The sequence below is a fragment of the Artemia sp. Qi Xiang Cuo genome, chromosome 4, assembly GCF_049724085.1.
Source record: "Artemia sp. Qi Xiang Cuo chromosome 4, ASM4972408v1, whole genome shotgun sequence".
Taxonomy (NCBI): Eukaryota; Metazoa; Arthropoda; class Branchiopoda; order Anostraca; family Artemiidae; genus Artemia; species Artemia sp. Qi Xiang Cuo.
The window spans coordinates 50,918,631-50,939,196 of record NC_142797.1 but is presented as its reverse complement, the minus strand read 5'-3'; the positions used below and the strand labels follow the sequence as shown (position 1 = coordinate 50,939,196).

Here is a 20,566-nt window from a genome sequence, read left to right as displayed (position 1 = left end):
TTTCGTTGCCTCTTTTTGAATATTTTTTCTGTATGACTGAATGTGGGGCTTAATTCTTCTTTTTTTGTACTTTATTCTTACTTTGTTTATTTATATCGTAGTTATCTGAGACCTGACTACAAAGGCCAATTAATTGACATGAGTCAATTAGGACAAGAAAAATAGAGTATTTTCAACAAATTTCTTTTTCTATTAATATTCAGAAAAAATTTCACTAGGCGATCTAAAAAAAAGGTTGTTTTTCCTTTTTTTTGTAACTAGAAGTGTACTCTTTTAGATCAGCATTCGAAGGAATTATAGTTTTTTAAGATGTTGTTTGGGAATATCTCATGAGTTTCTGTCAGACATATTAGCTGTAATTCACAAAGTGATCTTGTTTGCTTATATATTATTTGAAAAAAATTATCTTCTTTTTCTTTCAAACTTTAATCATATTTTATTGTAATCAGATTCTATTTCTATTCATCCTCTGAAAAAAGAACGAAACACATTCATTTAAATATAGTTCAACTGACACTTCATAATTCATGAGGTGGAGTTGCTCAGACCGAAGCGGAGACTCGTTTTAAGGATCACGGAAGTACTAAAGGGCATATCTAGCTTGAAAGTTTTGTAAAGTTAATTGCACCCGCTGGTCTCCCTTATGGCTGAAATATGCTGGTCTCGAAAGAATTTGCCTTGTCGATATTTCGTAATTAGTAAAGGAATTTTAATAGCTAGAATAAGTGAATGTTAAATCAGTGTTGTAAATAAGAATTCTGTTCTCTAATCTGTTCTGTTCGCTAAGAATGCTGTTGTCTCTTATATAAGAATAATAATGGGAGTGCTTTATCTTATGTCTACAAGAAACATGATGTTATCCAATTCTGCTACCGACTCTCAATGACGAAGAATACTCAGCTCACTCTGATATCTTAACCCTATTATAGCAAAAATAAATTACATTACCTTATCAACTCCCTCACAGAATTCCGTTTATTTCAGGTTTCGCGTTTTTTTTGTTCTTATGCTAGCAACTGCTCCCTTTTGATACGATGTCCATTACAGTCCCGTTAACAATGCATATATAAAAGGTACGTACTTATCCCTCTAAGGGCTATATTACGTAACTGCAGTTCTTTTACATTCTCTTAAATGCTCATTCTTTTAAAAAACAAAGTTTACTGAATTTCTTCCAAACAAATTTATATTTGTTCTTAAATATGTTAGTTGTGGTTTCAATGTCCATTTCTGATTGGTGGTTCAGTATGTAACTTCTTTTTAGGGACTAATAGTCCAGTAAAATACGGGTTTGACCCGGGATTTGAGCAACCGAAATGTTTTTGGTACAAATGTTCAGAAAAGCTAGCTCAATAACACATCAAAAATCGGCTGTGTAGAAATACCCCTTTTTCATGGAAAAGAGATTAAAAAATGGGAAGGGGAATCTTCAATTTAAATTTGTTCAGTATTTTCTGGCTTGAAATGTTGTTTCCTATCAATTCAAGTCTGAAAACACTGAAAATCACATTAAAATTGAATAATTCCATCACTTAATTTCTCATTTCCACCCTAGCTGAGGTCAAACGGGGTAAAAATACCATTTGTGATACATAATTGAAAAAAAAAGGAAATAGGGTACCAAATGATGGACTTTTTCAAGTCCATCATTTTGATGTTCTTAAGGGTTTATTTCCGAATTATATTGACTGCTCACCAAATGATGAACCTTTTTATATTATTAGTTATTTAAATAAATTCGAAGAAGAAAAGGATGTCAGTTGTGCGGGACACAAATCTGGCTTGGACTTGAATTGTCTGAGAAGTTTTGACGATAATTTTTCTAAAAAATAAAATAAAAAACAAAATAAAAATAAGTAAACTACTCGTCTCCCCTACTCGCACATTTTTTATGCTTTTGCTTTTGAAGAACTCATGTTTGGTTAGGAAACGTGCAAAGGCTTAGGAGAATTTGTGCTCTGGCGCAAGCATGGGAATACTTTAAAAGAAGGGCATAAGGAGTGATAATATTATTTTAAATTTTGTTGGTAAATTTAGTTTTTTATTAAGAGGTTCCACATTTTTTTCTGCCTATGATTATAACAGGAGTTACCGTTTGAAAAATTATGTAACAAAATCTTCTGCTGCTTTTCTTCTGAGGCACAGTACTAAATAATTGTTATCAGTGGCCTTAGTTGATAAGCATCTGATTGGCTCAATTTATTTTAGGGCTGGAGCACAAATTTCTGTTGGAAAATTATAATCAGAACTACCGTCACGCAATTGAAATCATGGAAATTGAAGTAAGTCATCATTGCGTTGCGTATGATTTTGCTGTCCCTTATTTCCTTGTGCCATTTTTTTTAACTTTTCATAATAGAATTTTCGAATAACATTTTTGGCAAACTTCGTAGTTATGAAATTCGCTTTTAAAACATGTAAAAAAGAAAGTAGTTCCAAGACTATCAGAAGTAGTCTTGGAACTTCTGATGAAAATGATGAAGAATTCAGATTTCGAGGCTTTTTGTTATCTTTACTGGTGGATTAGTTCTATTAGGAAAACGGAACTTACAAGGAAACAGATTTACGCCCGTAATTTGTTTTTCTATAATCCTACTTTTGCCCCTTCCCCCTTTAGTGATGAAATGATAGATGCTTTTTGAGTTGCTGAAGTTTTCATGTATGCAAATATTTTTTAGACTCGTTTTCCTCAACTCACCGTCTTTTTTTCTTTAAATTGTTTTTCATATGCATTTGTGAGCCATTTTAGGCCACTTCCGAATATTTCGCTATTTCCAAATCACATATACAGCGGTCGTCATCAGTAGAGTTACTAAAGTATTAAAATTGAAACTAACATATTTTTACAAAACAAAATGATTAACTTTCGGCTCATTAACAAAATATTGAACTTCCGGGTTATTCACTAGATTTTTTTTCGAAGAGTTCAATGACAAAGTTCATTCAAGTCTTGGTGTAACACTCCTCAGAACAAAGGAGTGTTTGTTCAGTTCAAGAACTTTTGAACAGTTTGAGCCCCTCTCCCACAGTTACCGAGACATAATTACCGTTTCTACCAAGAGATTGCAATCGAATCCATATCCAGGATAAACATCCACCTCCATATGGACATGATTCAAATTCAGCTAAAATTATTTGAAAGGACGAATACTAAATTCGAACCGAGATAAACCCGGTGTAGTTCAACTGAGACTTCTTTTTATATAGCCTACTTCCAGAATCCGTAATAGTATCCTATCAAACAGTTCGTGGTAACGAACTGTAAGTAAGGAGTGACCTGGCTCAGTAGTAACCGAAACTCTAAAAAACGAAATGTTGATACCAGTAGTTACATCAAAAGAATCAGACTTTTATGCTGATTTCAAATACATAAGTTTCATCAGTCTTAGTGTTACCAATCAAAACTTACGCGCCTGAGACAATTTGCCTTATGTTCGAAAAAAGGGGGAAATAATCCTTAACATTCATAGAACTTTAACGAAACTCACACCATCAGATTCAGCTCATCAGAGAACCCTACTATAGAAATTTCAAACTCCTGCAAAAATTGTGTAATTTTGTATTTTTTGCCAGAAGAAAAATCACGGATGTGTGTGTGTGTTTTTGTTTTTTAGGGCTCATTCGGGCTAAGAATTGACTAGGGGTTGACCTCCCTTATATACGTAATAAAAACACACGAATATAAAAGTTCGTTACGTAAGTTAATTCGTAATTTATGTCAAAACAAAATTGTGAGAAACCCATTTAGCCAAAAAAAAAAAAAATTAATATGCAAATTTTGTTCTATTTATTTATGTACGGTGAGCCAAAATCAAAGCTGCATTAATTCAAAAACGTTTAGAAATTAAATAAAAAAACAAGTTTTTTTTTACTGAAAGTAAGGAGCCGCATTAAAACTTAAAACGAACAGAAATTATTCCGTATATGAAAAGGCCTGTCCTCTCCTCAACGCCTCGCTCTTTACGCTAATGTTTGACTCTGTTCACAACTTTTGTTTTAAAAAAATTTAGCGTAAAGAGCGAGGCGTTGAGGAGGGGACAGCCCCTTTCATATACGGAATAATTTCTGTTCGTTTTAAGTTTTAATGTCGCTCCTTACTTTCAGTTTAAAAAACTTGTTTTTTTTTATTTAATTGTAGAAAAAAGCCAAGAGAGATAGTCCAAGTAATTGAGAGACAAAAATTTATAAATGGAACGGGTAAATGGCGGGAGTAAGTATGACTCTTATTGGACAATTTCATGGGTCTAAATATCTTGCTGCTAGATTTTCAAATTTGATAAGTCTTATCACGCTCTAGAACACGAGAACGTGACGTTGCACCTCGGCATTGGTTCCTTTCAGATTTTTTTTTGGAAATTAAAATCGAGTTTTGTTTAGAGCGTGCAACTCGGCCCAATAGTAACCGAAATTTTAAAAACGGAATTTTGGGTACAATAGATGCAGAAAAAGAATTCGTTTTTTATGGTTATTTGAAATAGGTATGACATCTATATTCTATATGGCATCATTACATCATGTTAATGTCATGACTCACCAACTGTGCCACAGAAAAGGTAATATATTCTGTGATATTTTTTGCTAAACTACGATTCTCCCCTAATTAGAACCAAGTTCATTTCGATCTAAAATTCTAAGATAGTTTAGCGATTAAATAGTATTGAAATTGTAAACAAAAATTGCGACTTTTTCCTTAAATCGACTGAAAAGATCGAATTTCACCTCCCAAAAAAGGATATTAGGGCCAAAAGCTATCAGCATGAGGAGAGAACTTTGCTAGGGAGCTAAGCTCTCAATTACTGAGCAAGCCAAAAGGATAATGATACCACTTTTAGACTGACATTTGAATATAGAGGAAACTAAATTATCTTTATAATGTTTTTTCTTATTTACAGGACCAGCATGAACGATCAAATAGACTAAAAGGCTTGTTTGTGGACTGAAGAATATTTTATATAACAGGTATATAATTTTTAAGTTTTTATTTGACTGCTTTTCACCATGTTTTTCTTTTCAAACACTTCCGGACAAAATAGCCTTAATAATCGCACACTACATTTTAGTAACCGAGAAAATGGTTTTTGAAACATGTAAAGGAGAAATCCGACAGCATATTTTTTCTTCTTTTGGGGCCACAACTCTATGCTTTTCCTAAAATTTGTATTGGCGATTTGAAAATTGAAAAATGGATAGTGTAGAGGTTTAAAAATGTCCTATAGTTTTCTAAATTATTTCTGTATACTTAGTTTTCCATTTTTTTTAAATCCAATATTAATTTTTTTTTTTTTTCAGCTTTGTATCTGTTTGTCTGTCTTATACCTAGCTTTTTCCTTTTGCAATATATGGTAATAAGTTGAGTGCTGGGCTGTCTTCCAATTTTGTATCACTCCTTATCTTTCTTAAACTTTCACTTGTTTAAGCTGAATATCAATTATTTGTTATAATTTGGCATATTAAATTTTTTGGAAAAAAATTCTCAACTCTGTGTTTAGAATTCTATTTCTGTGAGTTTAATGTTGTATTTCTATTGGTTATATATAGCATGTAGCCAATCGAATATCTAAACTGTTCATGATATTGAACGCTGAGTAATGAATGACCTCATATTAATGATAGTATATGCCGAAAGGCATATACTATCCATGCGTCAATGAATGAATGCATCGAATAATTTACTATATACTATAACGTGTCAATGAATGAACAACTTGAGCGGTAGGGCATTTATTATACAAGTACCCAGAAACGAAACTAAGGTTTGGTTAGTGTCTAGGGGTAAATTGAAACGGGGATCCCATGGACGAGAAGAAAAAGCGGGAATTTGTTTGAATGGTCACTGAAATATTAAAGGACTCGTTTACCTTGGAAGAGTTTTTAAAGTTATGTGCACCCGTTTCTCCCTTATGCCTGACTCCTCCCTTAGTCTTCTTTTCGTCTCCAAAGAACTTGCCTTATCGGTATCCCGTAAATAAATTTAAATAGCTAGAATAAGTGAATATTTAATTAATATTGTAAATAAAAAAGTATATAATAAATACGAGCGGTAAATATAGGATTATATGAGTTGAATTCTTGGAAATCTTCTTTTCGTCAAAGCCAAAAGACGAGAACATAACGCCAGACTTGGAAATCGTTTTCTTTGTTTTAGTTTGTGAAATCAAATCCCCAAAATTTTTGAATGTCACTTTATTTAGTCAATTATTTTTATGTAGTTCAAAAATAGAATATTTTGCAATATTAAGTTAGAATTAAATATATAACAAATAACAACTGGACGATTCGTTTTTATGCTATTATATAAATACTTAAAGGGAGGAGGGAGAAATGAACACCTTTCATTCTCACTCTTAATGTGAAGGTAAATTACTATAGATTTTTGAATCACAAATGCAAGAATCTTTAGGTTTGGGGCAATTCCATAACAGTGCTTTGTACTGCTGTTACCTCTTGATAGAAATAACAGAGTTTTAACCTGAAAAATTGATTTTAGGAACAAAAGTTCAAAGAATGAGGAGAAAACTGTTGCCAGGGAGCCAAGCTCTCAATGACTGAGCAAGCCAAAAGGATACTGATATCACTTTTAGATTGATCTTTAATATAGAGGAATCTAAATCATCCTTATAGTGTTCTTCTTATTTACAGAGCCAGCAGGAATGATCAAATCAATGACGAGGCTTTTTAGTGGATTGAAGAATATTTATTATAACAGGTATGTAAATATTAAGTTTCCAATGAACTGCTTTTTAAATAAAATTTTTGGCTTATTCATGTCTTTTTCTTTCAAGCTCAATTATATTTTATTGTAATCAGATTCTATTTCTATTCAACTTCTGAAAAAAAAACGAATCACATTCATTTAAATATAGTTCAACTGACACTTTATAATCCATGAGGTGGAGTTGCTCAGACCGAAGTGGAGACTCGTTTTAAGGATCACGGAAGTACTAAAGGGCATATCTAGCTTGAAAGTTTTGTAAAGTTAATTGCACCCGTTGGTCTCCCTTATGGCTGAAATATGCTGGTCTCGAAAGAATTGGCCTTGTCGATATTTCGTAATTAGTAAAGGAATTTTAATAGCTAGAATAAGTGAATGTTAAATCAATGTTGTAAATAAGAATTCTGTTCTGTTCTAATCTGTTGTTTCCTATTAATTCAAGTCTGAGAACACTGAAAATCACATTAAAATTGAATAATTCCATCACTTAATTTCTCATTTCCACCCTAGCTGAGGTCAAAAGGGGTAAAAATACCATTTGTGATACATAATTGAAAAAAAAAGGAAATAGGGTACCAAATGATGGACTTTTTCAATTCCATCATTTTGATGTTCTTAAGTGTTTATTTCCGAATTATATTCACTGCTCATCAAATGATGAACCTTTTCATATTATTAGTTATTTAAATAATTTCGAAGGAAGAAAAGGATATCAGTTATGCGGGACACAAATCTTGCTCGGACTTGAATTGTCTGAGCTGTCGCCCCTGCTCGCACATTTTTTATGCTTTTGCTTTTGAAGAACTCATGTTTGGTTAGGAAACGTGCAAAAGTTGGAGAATTTGTGCGCTGACGCAAGCATGGGAACACTAAAAGAAGTACATAAGGAGTGATAATATTATCTTAAATTTTGTTGGTAAATTTAGTTTTTTATTAAGAGGTTCCACATTTTTTCTGCCTATGATTATAACAGGAGTTACCGTTTGAAAAATTATGTAACAAAACCTTCTGCTTTTCTTCTGAGGCACAGTACTAAATAATTGTTATCAGTGGCTTTAGCTGATAAGCATCTGATTGGCTCAATTTCTTTTTGGGCTGGAGCACAAATTTCTGTCGGAAAATTATAATCAGAACTACCATCACGCCATTAAAATCATGGAAATTGAAGCAAGTCATCATTGCGTATGATTTTGCTGTCCCTTATTTCCTTGTGCCATTTTTTTTACCTTTTCATAATAAAATTTTCGAATAACATTTTTGGCAAACTTCGTAGTTATTAAATTGACGTTTAAAACATGCAAAAAAGAAAGTAGTTCCAAGACTATCAGAAGTAGTCTTGGAACTTCTGATGAAAATGAGGAAGAATTCAGATTTCGAGACTTTTTGTTATCTTTACTGGTAGATTAGTTCTATTAGAAGGGAAATTTCAAGGAAACCGATTTACGCCCGTAATTTGTTTTTCTATAATTCTAGTTTTGCCCCTTCCCCCTTTAGTGATGAAATGATAACTGCTTTTTGAGTTCCTGCAGTTGTCATGTATGCAAATCTTTTTTAGACTCATTTTCCTCAACTTACCGTCTTATTTCTTTAAATTGTTTTTCATATGAATTTTTGTCATTTTAGGTCACCTCCGAATATTTAGCTATTTCCAAATTGTGCCAGTATGTGTAATTCCGATAACAGCTTAGTAATACAGGATTAAAATTCTCCTCTTCTGTAGACTCCCCCTTGCATAAATAAAACAACATAAACAAGTCCTCAATTAAATTTTTTTAAACATGCCTTGATTTTTTTTTTGTTAATCATTCTTTAAAAATGAGCAACTCTTCATAACTTTGGACCATTAGGTGGGGTTGAGGTAGTTGCGTCACTTTTGGAGACATATTCTTAATATTTCAACCTTTCTTATTAAAATGGTTGCATTAACGCTTTGACGAAACGTTAGGTTTGGCTTCGATGAGCCCCAGGGACAAAAAGTAAATAATTATCAGTGGTTTTTCTATAGAGTGAGTGATATATTTTGTCACAATTTTATGGTTCTTAAATCGTACTGCAAGATTTTCACATTTCTAACTTAAATCATCTCTATTGGGCTTATAGGACCATTACAGATTTCACACTTCTAACTTACATCATCTCTATTGGGCTTCTTATTTGTAGGACCAGCATGAATGATTAAATCAACATTGACGCTTATTTGTGGATTGAAGAATTTTTAGTATACCTGGTTTTAAAATTATATGTTTTTATTTGACCTTTTTTTCAAATTCATTTCATGGCAATATAGCCTTAATAATAGCCCTCCACATTTTTGTAGTAAAGGAAATAGCTTGAAAAAATTCCGACTGCATGTTTCTTTTTCTTTTTTTTTTAGTGGCCGAAACTGCTTTTCCCAAAATTTGTATTGGTGATTGAAACAGCGGATAGTGTAGTCTACTGTTTCTAGAATATACTTCAGTTTTCAAAACTCATTCTATTTTTTTAATTTCTATATTCCAGTATTTTTATGTGCCCCAATTTTTTTTACCTGCTTTGCATCTATTTGTTTATATCCAATTTATATCAGTCTTTCAATTCTATATCAGGAATTTACAATATGACCAAAAAAAAGAAAAAACTATTTCCATGTTGCTACCCACGCGAAGAAGAACAGCTTTTATTAAATGATGTATTTGTTGACAAGCATATGTCTGAATGATTCCATGTTGCTAACTTACTTTGACTGATAACATTCTAGGTAAATTGTAAATCTTGAGGGATTTCTTTTCTATACACCATTAATCATTCCCATTTTCAGATGTTTTTTCTGCGAAACACTCGGGAAAGAAAACTCTGGACACGTTCAGGAAAGTTCCGAAACAATCATTCAGGAGACAAAGAAAGTTCTACTAGTTAAATATATAGGGAGGAATTTAATGATACCCGGCACTACCCAGCTTGCATGACGATCAAGTAAGTAATTTTCTAGATTTCTAAACTGTACATATTAGATTATTTTACCCTTGCTTGTTTGATTTTCTTTATTCTTATAATTTTATAATATTTATTTATTTATCTATACTCATATAACCTGCACACAGGAAGGGAATTTCACTTTCAAATTGGCTCTTTTTCTTCCCATGCCATTTAGAATCGACATTCATATCAAGACATTAAAAATGAAGTTGCTAATGCTGGAGTTAACTGCGGAGGAGGGGGTGATTCCAACTAATTGGCAGATTCTGTGTGAAATATAAATATTGATATAATTAACATTTAACGATTGTGAGGGAGACGTCACGGGCACCTTCTTATTCCCTTTATATTCACGATAGACGAAGTGGATTTTGTTTTTACTTTAATTGACTAGTTTACACTTCGCTAAAAGAGGCTCTTCCTTCATATTTGTTTCTTAGTTATTTTTTCACTTCAATCTTTGGCTGGTTCTTGACTGTATATTTCTGTGGCTGTACACCGGTTACGTAGGTGCATTGGGCCTAGTGTATAATACCATGGGCTAGTGTTCGATTTTTGCTAGATTGCCTCCAAGGGAGCAATCATAATTTTTACATAATAGGGACAAGTGCTGTTTTTCTGGTTTTACATATTCTTATATAATATTAATAATTACTGCAATGTTAAGAAAATGTTTCTTGTATTTTTATCTGCAAAACATCGTCAACAAAAGTGTAAACTGTTGAAATATGTAATTGTGCAATAGAAATCTCTGTTGTTCGTTTACAAAACAAAACAAAAATTCCATTGCGTTTCTCAAAATTTCGACATGGTTGGTGTACTGTTGAATATTGTTTTAAATCTCAAAAAAAAATTATCTGAATGGTGAAAATTTAAACTTCTGCTTATCATTTATTTAATGAAGTGTTTCCGTATTTTTTTTTTTTTTTTTGTCTGATGTTACAGTATTGCAAACTCGAATGGTAACTGTTCTCACTGTGTGGGTCAAAAAGTGTAACGAACTAATGAGTAAGTTAAGTTTGTTGAGACACACAAAAAAACAAAACAAAAAAAAAACATTGTGCTTTACAATGAAGTAAAGAATTAATTTATAATACGTATAAAGATATAAAAATCCGAATAAAAATATGACATTGATGCTTTTGAATCCATGAATTTTTGAATTTTTATTGTTATTTGGCCTCTGATAACAAAAAAGGTCAAATTAGGACAATTAACATAAAGGGCAAATTGGCTCAAGTGTTAAGATTTTATTTTACATGCCTATCCTGTGTAGGCTACCTTTGTTCTGACTATTTATAATTCAAGAAGTTCAAAAACAAATTATCTTGTTCACGTTTAGAAAATATCTGGTTGGATCCAAATAAACTTTAGCTTCGTCTCTTGTCAATTTCCCTTGTTTTTTTTTTGTTTTTTTTTTATTTCGTCTATAAAATGAAGGAATAGATTCTAATAATGTAGCTGTGAGCAATTTTTCAATACGAAAATAAAATGGTTTCATAAAGCTGAAGTCCTATTTGATTTGAAATGATGTATAACATGCTGTGGTTGATACAAATATGATATCATTTCGTCACTACCACTGATCGCTTGCTGATAAAATGTCATATTTTAAGTTCGTTGTAATTCAGTATTTAGTATCATTTCGTAATTTCAGGTTGTCTGAGTAACCAATGAAGGATTTCCGGAAATTCAAAGTGTCTCGAACTTGTTCAACATTCTCTATATTATCGTTTTTCAAGGTAAGTGGTTTTATGCGCGTGCATTGTCTTTATTTTTTCAAGTCAAACAACTATGCCTCTGGGGTTGAAATCCCCGGCCCTGTGAGTTAAGCTAAAATCGTTTTGTTCAATTCACCGTGGCCCCGGGGGTCGACACCAGGGCCAAGGTGAATTTACATCACTAAAGGGGGAAGGGGCATAAGCAGGATTATGGGAAAAGCCACTTTCGGGCGTAAATCTGTTTCCTTGAAAATTCCATTCTCCTCACAGAACTAATCAACCAGTGAAGATCGCACAAAGCCTCGACTCCTCAAAAAGCCTCCACCCCCCCCCCCACACACACACACAGCCCTCAGGGAAAGGGTTGTAAATTGTGTACTGGTGGCGTATAAGGTGTTTATCGAAAACCTAGAAACTTCCAAAGGGCTCATTAAATTAAAAATTGAAAGAGTTAGTGCGCGTTTTAATAGATGAAAGCGGTCAGATAGTAACTAACGCCCGGCTCACGCCCACTATTTTCAAAAACACACCCAATCAAAACTTTGAGATAGTCATTTTGTTCGACGTAGTTCAAAGTTCTTGAAATTAGGTCTTTTAGGATGATAATCCCCTCAGAGCCCTCAGTGCCAGGGTTCTAAGTTATGCCCTGAGGGAACATAAAGTTTATATAGAAAGTTGTTATAGAAATTCCAAAACGGCTCATTTGATTAGAAATTGAAATTGACCTTTTTAATTGTCAAAAGCGAGAGGAGAGTAATTAACCCCCCTCTTACGCTCACCATTTCCCCAAAAATATTCAATCAAAGTTTAGAGATGGCCATTTTGTTCAACGTCGTTGAAAGTTCTGGAAATTATGTATTTAAGGATGACTAACCCCCAGGGCCCCAATGGCAAAGGTTGTAAGTTCATCCCTGGGAGCATATAAGGTTTTTATAGATAGTTGTCGTAAAACTTCAAAAGGGGCTCATTCAATTGTATATTGAGAGGGCTAGTGCCCTTTCTAATAGTCGAAGGTGATTGGAGGGCAATTACCCCCCCTCTCACGCCCACTATTCCTCAAAACACATACAATCAAAATTTTCTGAGAGCCAGGTTGTTCAACTTAGTAGAAAGTTCTGGAAATTCGGTCTTTGAGACTGACCCCCCCCCCCAGCACTCAGGGAAGGGGTTGTAAGTTATGTCCTGGGAGCATATAAGAATTTTATTGAAAGTTTTGTCGTAGAAACTTCAAAAGGGCTCATTTGATTGGAAATTGAAAGGGCTAGGGTCATTTTCAATAGTTGAAAGCGATTGGAGAGTGACTACCGCCCCTCTCACGCCCACCATTTCCCCAAACACATCCAATCAAAATTTTGACAGCCATTTTGTTTAACGTAGTTGAAAGTTCTGGTTATTCGGTCTTAGAGGATGACAAACACCCTAACAGACCTTAAGGTAAGGGTTGTAATTTATGCCCTGGGGGTATATAAGGTGTTTATAGAAAGCGTTGTCGTTTCAAAAAGGGCTCATTCGATTGGAAATTGAAAGGCCTAGTGCCCTTTTTAATAGTCGAAAGTCATTGGAAAGCTTGACATTTTTATAGTAAAGATCGAAGTGGATATAATGTATTTTTTGTTGTTGTTGTTGTTGTTGTTGTTGTTTAGACCAGCACACTTCGTATCGAAGGAGTTGTCGTGGGAACTTCGAAAAGGGCTTATTCAATTGAAAATAGAAAGGACTGATGTCCTTTGTAATAGTCGAAAGTGATTGCAGGGCAACTAATCCCCTTCCACTACCCCCCACACACCCCCCCCCACAAATTTTCCCAATATGTTTAAAACCAAATGTTGTCTTAAGCATTAAATCAAAATGCACTGCGATAATGCTAACTCCCAATAAGGCATCTCAGCAGTATCCCAAGAACGACTGAGAGTATTATGTTCAAACTTTTGGGGCTACTTCTGCTCTTAAAATTTAACCAAATAAAATAGCGTAAGTCTATCCAAGCTAAAAAAGAAAGTAAACAGATGTCCTTGCGAACGGTATTAAGTTTTCTATTTCTGGTCAACTAGAGGAGGTATGAAACTAAATTAAACACTACTATTTGTGTCCAGATTTTTAAAAGGGTGTATGTTTTTAAAAATTGCTGAAAAATTTTCTCCAGTTTAGAAATAGCAGGCCTAACTATAAATTCTTAAAAATGATGATAAACCAGAGGCTGTTCCTGATTCCTGATTATTTCTAGGATCAAATTCCTGAATTAATTTCACCGTTCATTACTAAGAGATGCGGTTTATTAAATTCACCTAAGTGTGAACTCTTCTTTCCCCAGTTCTGAAACAAGTAAAGTTGTAGTTTCGAATTGTAGTCGGACTATCCAAATCGCCGTTTATACATTTTTCAATAATGGTGAGATCCAGAGGATATGACGTTGAACTGATTATTCCTTGTAGGTAAACTTTCATTTAAACAGTTTTTTGGGCTAATAGTAATCATTTTAATCAAGTTCGAATTTTTCTCTCCTGTCTCTGATGTCGAATCTTTACCAGCGATATCCAATATTGGATATAATCCAATTGGAACAAATAGGGTGAATCGGTTATTAGAAAACTCAGCTTTAATAGTTCATTTAAGTAGTAATTATGCTAATAATATAAGTAATTTAATTTTTAGTGGGAATAAGTAAACATCCAAGGCCGCGCTAATCCTAAGTTTACTGGTTTGAACCTAGAATATCAAGTTTTTGTCATTAGTTTTGGCTGTAATGATGAAGTATCCACTTTAACGAACTGAAGTCTTTGAGTCTTATGGTGATATTCAATTTTGATTAATTTTCATGTTAACTTGGCCTTAGTGTGGTTTTGGTAATATTGGATTACAAATTGAAAACAAAAACAGGATATTTTTACTATGAAAAAGGGGGAAAAATTAACAAAAAGCATTGCAGAAAACGAATATTTAATGGCCCGTTTTTGTTGGATGAACGAAAAACCAAACAAGGAAAAACAACTTTCCCCTCCCCTCCCAATTCACACCGAGATGGGTTGGATCCTCTTTAGGGCAGTTCTCATCAATAACATTGGTTAACAAAATAGCTGATTACTACTATTAACATTTTCTCTATTCAAAATAGCCTGAGCTTTTTTCAGATTATTGCTGTGATTCATTTTTTGTTGTGTTATGTTTAAGGGACAGCTAGATTAATATCTTTTTTTTAAAGGACTTGGAGATTAATACTTTTTTTTGTCTCTTTGAGTCTTAAGATTATACTGGAAGACGAATTTGATATGCCTAGCTGGTAAGTTTTAGCTGTTTTTTTTTTTTTTTTTTTTTTTTTTTTTTTTAATTTAGAGTTAATATTGAAAATTCATATCTTCTGATAGTATATAATTTAGTGTCGCTATTCAAGCTATTTCAAGGAGAAGAGAGGACTATGCTATTTCAATAATTGAGAATTTTCTATTTGACTTCCCGTTTCCATTCTCTCTTTCGTGTAATTCATTATGTTTGACATATACTATAGCCAAACTGAAACAGCTTTGCCATCAAAACTCAAAGCGTATGTATACTTGCGTACTCTACTTGATGCATATTTCTTCTACATTCTTCATTCTATATTCTGTGACGACAGGGGACTACGGTACTTAAATTATTTATCAGGATCCAAAGTTCTCTGTCTGTTTGTTAAACAATGGTGCACTTTCAGTCAGTTTCTTGAAAATTTGAAATTTCGCACGATTAAACTGTATGCACGATTTAGCTCATATCTGTATTTACAGACTAGCTGCATTGATGTAAGTTACTTGGTGTTAATGATGAATACACTTGCCCTCTCTGACTTCTGTTGAAAAATCAGTGTCTATGTACTCTACCTCATGCATATTCCATCTTATTTACATAAATATTGCGACAATTATGGTACTTTAATGTTTTTTTTAATTTTAGGCCATCTGCAGTGAAGTCTTTCAGTGCTTCACGATTCCCAATTTATCACTGATAAACAATAACTCTGATGATACTTTCCGGTTTTATCCGATGGGTGTTTCTTCAATCTAACTGTAAGTTTTCTTATTTTTAAAAATATTTATTATAATTTGTCCACATGAGGCGGACCCTTCCTTCGAAAACGATGTTGGCCCCTCCTCTCCCCTCAAAGAAATATTTAGGCTATTTACGACCCGAAAAATTGTTTTCATATTTTTTTTCCCTCTTCCCTCTGCATCGACTTTAAATATCCTATACATTTCCTCCGCGATTTAACTTTTAATGTTAGTACATCACTATTCTCAAATAAGAGCAATGAATTGGGACCCTACAAAAAGCCATTGTTTATCATACGAATAGGGGAAAAATTGTAATTTCAATGTATATTTGCATGTAGTTTGTTTTTCTTCAACTGAGCGGATTATGGCTTGAAATCAAGCTTTAGTTGCATTTATCGTTAGAACGGATATTGTACTAAACCATAGACTGAAACGGGGAGTACGATGCCTCATTTACGGGTGATATTTTACTTATACCGACATTTAGCTAGCGCTAATTTGAGCCAATCATATTTTCTACAGTATATCTTATTAGCTGAAAATTTTTGTGAAAAATTTTGATCGTCTCAAATTAACACTAGCCAAATCTCTTTATTAGTAAAATCTCATTTTAATAATGTGAAATTTTATCAAGGCATGCATTTAAGGGTTATAAGCTCATAGGTTGCAAATCTGAGGCTACAATTTTAATATAAAAGTATAATAAGAGTAAATTGAGTGGATTTTTCAAAGAATATTTTATTGGGTTCTATAAGTTTTTTTTTTGCAATTAAAAAACCTTCAATAGAAAATTCTTCGAAATTAAGTCGTTGATTTTAGTTGCTATTTTTTTCTGCACCCTTTCTAGTTCAGGCTTCGGATGTTTTGATTCTCCGTTTTTATGTGTTTTTCTTTTGGTGGATTTTATTTTTTGCTTGTGCTTTTCTCCATAGCTTTCATATTTGGCTTCAAATCAAGGGCTTCTGGAAATGAACTAAAATCTGCTGGCCTGTTTTCTGCTTTTTGTTAGATTCGCCCTTTCCCTTACGAGCTCCTGTGGCACTTGCTGAGTGATTTTCGTTGGCTCTCATCCACACTGACGGAATAATTCTCGTAATAAAACTCCCCTGCATCTACACAATTAAGAAAAAATTAAATTTATTGGCATTATTTTAAAAACATCTGCAATGTTTGTTTTATCCAAGAATAGCAGTTAAAATAAATTGCAGTTAAGATAGGAAATTATATTACCAGAAAAATTCTTAGTAGAAAATCCAAATGGGAAACATACAAAAATATTTGACATTCTGAAAAAGTGTAAATTGCTTCTTTTGTTGATACTACAGCAAACACCTAGTTGAAAAGAGATTTACTACGAACTTCGGGTGTATGGTTGTACAGCCCAAGCAAGTTCTGATAGCATTTATATGGGGAATCTTTTACCTGATTTATGATATCTAAATTTTACCCAAAGAAGTTTTAACCGAATAATGATAATGTTGATTTAGTAGCTGTTAGTGAAAAAGAGGAAAGGACTTATTTCTATATCTAATTATTCTTAGCTAGCTCCCAGGTCCCCCTGACTTACTTTGAAGCGAGTATTATCTTTTCAGCCGACAGGGGTGTCACGAAATGGCTAGCTTCATCCATCGTTGCGCGGTTTTGCTAAAATACTATTTCTGTGCCGAAAAAAAATTGGAAAAGATGTTCTTTTTCTCTATTTTAAAATATTATTGTCTTTTATATCATGCATAATATGTAACATCCATCTATTTCCAAGAATTTCGCAACCTCCCCCCTCCCAACTGTAAAAGTGTAAAGCCTACTCTGTCTGCATTTATTTTAAACTGTCTTAAACACTCATTGGAAAATAAATAAAATCAATCTGAATATTGAAACGAATAATAAACTAAATATTAATACTGAAAATGAAATGATTCCAAATCAGTTTTGAACTCAAATTATGTTAATAGTCTGACCTTCAATATTTTGAAAATTGAAACTAAATAGGAAAAACCAAGATAGAGATGTCGTAATGTTTTTGGTAAAAGATTAGCCAAAAACTGTTGGTTCTTTCAAAAATAAAGGTTTCTGTTAAAACTCCTTAGTTAATGCTTGGAAACTAATTTCTGTTATAGCTTATCGTAATTAACGCAGACGCATTTAAACACGAATGAGATCGTCTGGACAGTGTTAATGACAAGATTGAAGATTTACCTAGAGTCCTAGTGGATGAGTGTCTTGGGTTTAAATCCCTAGTTGAAGTTTTGTATGCTGTGGAAACTGAGACATTTCATTCCTCTAATGGTTTTAAGGATGTTCGATTTCTCACTAGTTCATGTTCTTTTTATACTGTGGAAGTTTTGGTCGATTACATTGGGTCAGTCGACGAATTGGATATCTTGGGAATCTATTTTAAAACTTCTTTTAGGGTAAGTGGTCTTTTTTTTATCTCAATATTGCAGATTATAGTGGTGTGCTTGTCTGAGATGATGTTATGAACTTTGAATGTAGTTTTAAGTGTTTTAAATTTCGCAAGTTGTTAAAGAATGGTTGCTTTAGTGTTTGGCTGGAGATGACTGTTGAGATTATGAACAAACGAGGAATGGATAAGCTAAGTGATGTTGTGATTGTTGTGAAATGTTTTATTTTGTGTTGTTTTCGGGCTAGCTGGGTGTTTGTTTCCATATTGGGCTTGGTTTTGTTCGAGGGTTTGTATAGGGAGATGAACATTTTTTTTGGGGGGGGGGGGAGAAGCTTATGTTTCGAAGATATAGGCGGGCTTCAGATAATCAAAATACTGACCACAAAACAGAGGTTTTGCAGGTGGGGATCAGAGTCAAAATGAGATTTTTAATCTCGGGCTAGTTTAGGGCACGAAGTCGCGAAGTACGTATTTCATGATGGGTAGATATATCAGAGCTTGTTGATAAGCTGAGATGTACAAGAAATTTCAATAGGTACGTTTAGAGGACCCAATTGTGGCTCTTTTGCCCATTTTCGCTTGAATACCACTTCATTCAATCTCAAACTTTACAGATATAAATATGTTATTTATATTTAAACTTATTATTATGCAGGGAGTATTTAAAGAGATCCTAAGTGATTGAAAGTCAATCAACATAGCCCATAGAAATGTAGTTCGACAACCGTATCTTAAGTAAAAACGCAGTAATTACGTATGCCGCAAACTGTCTTTGGTTTTTTCAGTGCATTTATTTAAGACTTTGTAAGCTCATAGGTTGCAAATCTGAGGCTACCATTTTAATATAAAAGTACAGTAAAAGTGAATTGAGTGGATTTTTCAAAAAAAGTGTTTTATTGGGTTTTATCTGCTGGCCTGTTTTCTGTTAGATAACAAAAAGCTTACAAACTCCTTCGGCACTTGATGAGTCATTTTCGTTTGCTCTCATCCAACATGACGGAATACTTCTCGTAATGATAAAAATCCCCTCGTCCCCACAATTTTAACAAAATTAAATTTATTGGTATTATTTTAAAAACACACTTGAAAATTGCTTGCAGCACCAGGAAATTATCATACCAAAAAATGCCCAGTAGAAAATCCAAATGGGAAATATAGGAAAAAAATTTGACATTTTGAAAAATTGAAAAATGCTTCTTTTGTTCATATTACAACAAACACCTTGTTGAAAAGAGATTTACCACCTAATTGAAACCCTCACAGGAAAATGTCTTATACAAAAATAAAAAATGTCTTGAAAAATGTCAAAAAGACGAACTTTGGCTGTGCGGCTATACAGCTTAAGTAAGCTCTGATAATATTTTGTAGGGGAATTTTTTACCCGATTTATGATTTTCGTCTGTCTAAATTTTACCAAAAGAAGTTTTAACCAAATAATGATAATGTTGATTTAGCAGCTGTTAGTGAAAGGAGGGAAAGGACTTGATTCTATATCTAGGTATTTTTAGCTAGCTCCCAGGTCCCCCTCACTTACTTTGAAGCGAGTATTATCTGGCCAGCCGACAGGGGTGTAGTGAAGTGGCTAGCTTTATTAATTGTTGCCTGGTTTTGTTAAAATTACCATTTTATGTGCCAAAAAAAATTGGAAAAGATGTTCTTTTTCTCTATTTATCCAAAGTTTTGGCAAAAAGATCATCTTTAAGAATGACAAACATGTTATCAAAACAAATCTGCAAAGAATTTAAAAACTAGCCTATGGAATAAATAATTTTGAAATCAAATAAGCTAGAATTTTGACTTCATAATTTTTCTACTCCGGTAGAAATTTTTTTTTCAACAATTGGAAAAAATTGGAAAAGGTGTTCTTTTTCTCTATTTATCCAAAGTTTAGGCAAAAAGATCATCTTTAAGAATGACAAACATGTTATCAAAACAAATCTGCAAAGAATTTAAAAACTAGCCTATGGAATAAATAATTTTGAAATCAAATAAGCTAGAATTTTGACATCATAATTTTTCTACTCCGTATAATGTTTTGCAATACTATAAACATATAAAACAGAAAATAATCATAAAAGCTATCGGTGAGCTAAGTAGATGAACGAATTCATTGGAAACTTCAATAGAAATCGCACTCAGAGATCTCTTTAATCACAGGCAGTGCAATAGCGCTGCCCAAGTGAAGAGTCGCTTTAAGCGATCTCAACTCTTCTTCGAGCGCGGCATATCTCTTTTTTAATAGTTCTAACTCTTCTTTAACTTCTTGACTCCGGAGTCTTTTCCTTAGCCTGTACCATTGTGCGGCTTCCTTATTTCTTTCTTTTACACTTTTCTTATGTTCTTGTTGAATGTTTGAAGGCTCCTTTTCACCATTTCTTTTCTTAGGAGAGGTGTTCTTTCTTTCTTTGGGCCTTTTTACAGCGGTTTGGGGGCAACTTGTAGATCTCCCGACAGCGTTTTCTTCGCCTCCGTATACATTGTCCTTTCCTCTATGTTGAGATTGACTGAATTCCTTGTCCAGATCTAAATTATCACATAATATGTCAAGTACGTTTTCTTTGCTTGTAGCTGCTATTTTTCCGCTCCCTAGCTGCCAGTCTGTGTTAAAGTAAATGCTTTCATAATCTCAATCTACAGCACTGAATATTTGATCCACGCTACTTATACTCATATTTGTATTATCACTCTTGTTGCTTAATCAAACGCTGAAAGTCAACTAATCAATCTACTGGCCCGTTTTTTTGCTTTTTGT

The 20,566-nt window shown here is 33.3% G+C and overlaps 2 long non-coding RNA genes across 3 annotated transcripts in view; both read left to right on the top strand.

Annotated features, from left to right (window-relative positions):
• The window catches only part of LOC148953209 (uncharacterized), a 48,657-nt gene that overhangs the window by 13,826 nt on the left and 14,265 nt on the right, over nucleotides 1-20,566 (top strand). The window lies entirely within an intron of this gene.
• Nucleotides 4,887-17,815, top strand: LOC148953210 (uncharacterized). Of its 2 annotated transcripts, none has more exons than XR_016141702.1 (6): nucleotides 4,887-4,959; nucleotides 6,640-6,706; nucleotides 9,510-9,664; nucleotides 11,325-11,409; nucleotides 15,313-15,425; nucleotides 17,547-17,815. It is a non-coding gene; the product is annotated as an uncharacterized LOC148953210 (long non-coding RNA). The 2 variants fall into 2 exon arrangements; XR_016141701.1 differs by having other exon boundaries at nucleotides 17,528-17,815.